We start from the raw sequence: 4,694 nt of genomic DNA, 5'->3' as shown, positions 1-4,694 counted from the left end.
AGGATATGTATAAACCAAATACTGGAGCACCCAAATTCATCAAAGACAACTTACCCTAAAGTCACACATAGATCCAAACATATTGATAGTGACTTTAACACATCACTCAGCAAAAACTCAACAGAGAAACTTCAGAACTAAACTATTGCATCGACCAAGTAGACTTAATAGACATCTACAGAATATTTTACCCAGCAACATCAAAATATATAATCTTCTTGGGAACACATGGGACATTCTCCAAAATAGACTACATTTTATGTCACAAAGCAAATCTGTGCCAATTCAGAAATATTGAAATTATTCCTTGCATTCACTCAGAATAGAATGAAATAAAATTAGAGTGCAATACCAAGAGCCACCATAGAAAATTCTGTAACTCATGGAGATTGAACAATTGAATCACCAGGGGGCATTGAAGATATCAGAGAGAAAATTCAAATATTTATGGTATTTAACAAAAATGAACATACAAAATAACAGCTCCTCTGAGACACGGCAAAGGCAGTACTTGGAGGAAAATTTATAGATCTGATTTCCTACATCAATAAATTGGAGAAATCTCAAACCAACAATTTAATGATGCACCTTAAGCTCCTTGAAAACAAGCAACAGGACAAACCATAATTTAAATAATTAAAATCAAATCAGAATTAAATGAATTAGAGTCCAAAAATAATTGCAAGGATCAATAAAACAAAGACTTGGCTCTTTGATAAAATTAGCAAAATTGACAGACTCTTGGCAAATGTGACAAAAAAAAGAACACACCCAAATAAACAAAGTCAGAGATGAGAATGGGAGCATCACCACAGAAACAAGCAAGATTCAGAACATTATAAGGGAATACTTAACAAATCTTTATGCTAACAAATTCTATAATCTGGAAGAGATGAATTTCTAGCAAATATTGATATACCCAAACTACACCAAGAAGATTTAAACCAACTAAATAACCCCATATCAAGTATTGAAATAGAATTGGCAAGAAAACATCTCCCAGCCAAGAAAAGCCCAGGACCAGATGCACTCATAGTTCAATTCTATAAGGCCTCCAAAGAAGAACTCATTCCAAAACTCCTCAAATTCTTCAATGAAATTGAAAGTGAAAGATCACTATCATACTCATTCTATGAGGCCAGCATAACCTTCATCTCAAAACCATATAGGGACCTATCAAAGACTCATTTCTTTGATGAACATTAATGCAAAACTTCTCAATAAATTCTGGCCAACTGACCTTCACAATCAATCAAAATAATCATATACTATGACCTAATGGATTTATTCCAAGGATGCAAAGCTAGTTCAATATACACAAGCAAATTAATGTAGTTTAACCCATCAATAGGAGCAAGGACAGGAACCACATGATCATCTTAACAGATACAGAGAAAGCACTTGACAAGATCCAACACCCCCTTATGATAAAGCTCTGGAAAAGCAAAGAATCCATGGAGCATTCCTCAATATAGTAAAGGCTGTATATGACAAACCTATAGGTAGTATTATACTTAATAGTGAAAAGTTAAAACCATTTCATCTAAAATCAGGAACGAGACAAAGATGTCTGCTCTCTCCATTCCTCTTTAATATAGTATTGGAAATCCTAGCCAGAGCAATAAGGCAAGAGACAAACATAAAGGGGATCCAAATAGGAAAAGAAGTAAAATTCTCCCTTTTTGCAGATGACATGGTCCTGTAGTTAAAGAACTCCATAAACTCTCCTCCCAAGCTACTTGAGTTGATCCAAAACTTTGTCAAATTAGCAGGGTATAAAATCAACCCACAAAACTCAATAGCTTTTCTGTGTGCCAACAATGAGAAGAGCAAGGCTAAATTAGGAAAGCAATACCTTTTGCAATAGCCTCAATAAATATCTAGGAACTAACCAAAGATGTGAAGGACCTCTATAATGAAAACTTTAGAAACCTCAAAAAGAAAATGAAAGAAGACTTAAAGAAGTGGAAAAAACCTCCCATACTCCTGGATTAGGAGAATTAACATAATGAAAATTGTAATACTGCCAAAAGCTATCTACAAATTCAATGCAATACCCACCAATATCCCAACAACATCCTTTAATGAAATAAAAGAAGCAATCCAAAATTCATATGGAACAATAGAAGACCCCGAATAGCAAAACAATCTTAAGTAGGAAAAACAATGCTGGAGGAATATCAATACCAAACTTCAAACTCCATTATAAACCTATAGTTATAAAATCAGCTTAGTGCAGGCACATGAACAGTCCTGAGGACAAATGGAATACAATTGTGAACACAGAAATGATCCCACAAACCTCTGGCCACCTAATCTTTGATAAGGTGGCAAAAAACACAGCAACAAATGGTGCTGGCAGAATTGGCTATACTTGTGTAGAAAACTCAAGTTAGATTCATATACATCACCCTGCACCAGAATCAACTCCAAACAAATCAAAGACCTCCCAGGTAAAAACAGATATTACAGAAAGGGATGGGGGATACATGAGGGCTCCTTGTCACAGGTCAAAACTTCCTGAATAAAGATCCAGAAACACAACAAATTAAAGAAAGGCTGGATAAGTGGGATTTCATTAGACTGCAGAGCTTCTGCATGGCAAAGGACATAGCTAGCCAGATAAATAGAAAGCCCACAAATTAGGTGAAGATATTCACTAGCTATACAACAGACAGGGCTTCATATCTAGCATATACCTAGAGCTCAAAAAATTAAACCCCCCAATAACAAATCTTCAAACAACCATCCCATTAATAAGTGGCCTGAAGAATTTAAAAGAGAGTTCTCTGGAGGGGAAATAAGAATAGTCAATAGATACATGAAGAAATGCTCAACTTCTCTGGCTATAAAAGAAAGGTAAATCAAAACAACATTGAGATTCCATCTCACTCCAATTAGAATGGCTATAATCAAGAAATCTAATAACAACAGATGTTGAAGGGAATGTGGTCAAATGGAATGTATACTATACTGTTGATGGAAGTGTAAACTTGTTCAACCACTCTGGAAAGCAGTATGGAGGTTCCTCAAAATACTACACATAGTTGCTCCCTTATGACCCAGCAATCCCACTTCTGGGCATTTATCCAAATGATCACAAACAAGGTAACACTAAATCTACCAGCATAACTATGTTCATTGCAGCATTATTTAGTTAAGATATGGAACCAACACAAGTACCCTTCAGTAGATAAATGGATCAAGAAAATGTATATATACACAATGAAATTCTATGCTTCCATCAGAAAGAAGGATAGTGCACCAGTCATAAGGAAACTGAAAGATTCAGAAAAAAATCATATTAAGTGAAGTAAGCCAGACCCAAAGAAACATAGACTCCATGGTTTACCTCATTTCTAATGATTAGTATATGCCTAGGATAGTTCTAGCAGAGTATCTAAATAGCTCAATAGCTATGTACATATAATCATTTAAGATGATACTAAGTGAAATAAACTCCAAGATATGGAAATAAAAGTTTTTGTTAAAATGTACTGTGTGAAGTTATTAATTTTTTCTTTTTTTCCCTTTGGTTTATCCCTTGTTGTCACTGTTTTTGATACTGGTACCCTGTGTCCTGTATATATGTTTATCTGAATTAGGGAAGTGAAGGGGCAATAACAAAATGGTATGACAAAAGACAAAGGGTGAACCAATGCAACAGCGATATTCACAAGACACTATGTTGGAAATGAACTTTACAACTTGGTGGGGAAGGAATTCGGGGGATGGGGTGGGAGAAAATGAGGGATGGGGTCACACTCTTTGACAAAATATATTCATTACCTTACTTCGTTTGTAACTGTAACTCCTCTGTATGTCACCTTTGCAATGAAATAAAATAAAACTAAACCAATAAAGTGCATATTGTTTTACTCTACCACTGTATAATTACAGTGTGTAAAGATACTGAATATCAATAAGGTTAAGGAAAAGCACAGGGAGAAGATCAATTGCCAAGGGCAAGGGCTTTTTAAATTTCAGGCACTAGGCATTTACAAGTGACTCCTTCTTTGTCCTGTGCCCCTTCTGCCTATGCCTTAGAGAACCTATAATCAAAACTTATTCAAATAAATTTGGTGAAATTAATTGCTGCATCATGCATGCCTGTCTTAGGGTAAAGAAGAGAAAAAGATAAGACTTGCATCTTGTATATACATTTATCTAATTTGGGGAGTAGAAAGGAAATAACAAGATGCTGAAATAAGGACACAGGATGACCCATTACAACAATGAGACTAATAAGACACTATGTTGGACAACTTTGGGGGGGAGGGGTGGAAAAAAGGGGAAGGGAAGGGATAGTAGAAGAAAAACAAAGGAAGGGTAACAGTGCTTGACAAGAAATGCATAGATGCCAGCTTTACAGAAGAAAGCCCCGTATATGTTAGCCTCATAGACACAGGTCACATGTTCATGAACTGTGTAGATATGGGCTCTTTACATGCTGGCTGTATAGATGCCAGTGTTATAGTCTGGCCACATGGATGCCAGCCACACAGATATCACCTGCATCCTGAACAGCACAGATAAAAGTAGCATAGACATGACTTGCATAGATGTTGGCCATGTAGTTGTGAACTGAGAGTATGCATGTCCTATAGAAGTGCATAGACAAGGTGGGACCAAGATGGCGACGGGGCAGTAGGGAAACGCCACAGCTCTCTCCAACCAAAAAGAGAGTTCGAGTT

The sequence above is a fragment of the Dipodomys ordii genome, unplaced genomic scaffold (assembly GCF_000151885.1).
Source record: "Dipodomys ordii isolate 6190 unplaced genomic scaffold, Dord_2.0 Scaffold123, whole genome shotgun sequence".
NCBI lineage: Eukaryota > Metazoa > Chordata > Mammalia > Rodentia > Heteromyidae > Dipodomys > Dipodomys ordii.
This window is presented reverse-complemented; position numbering follows the sequence as displayed.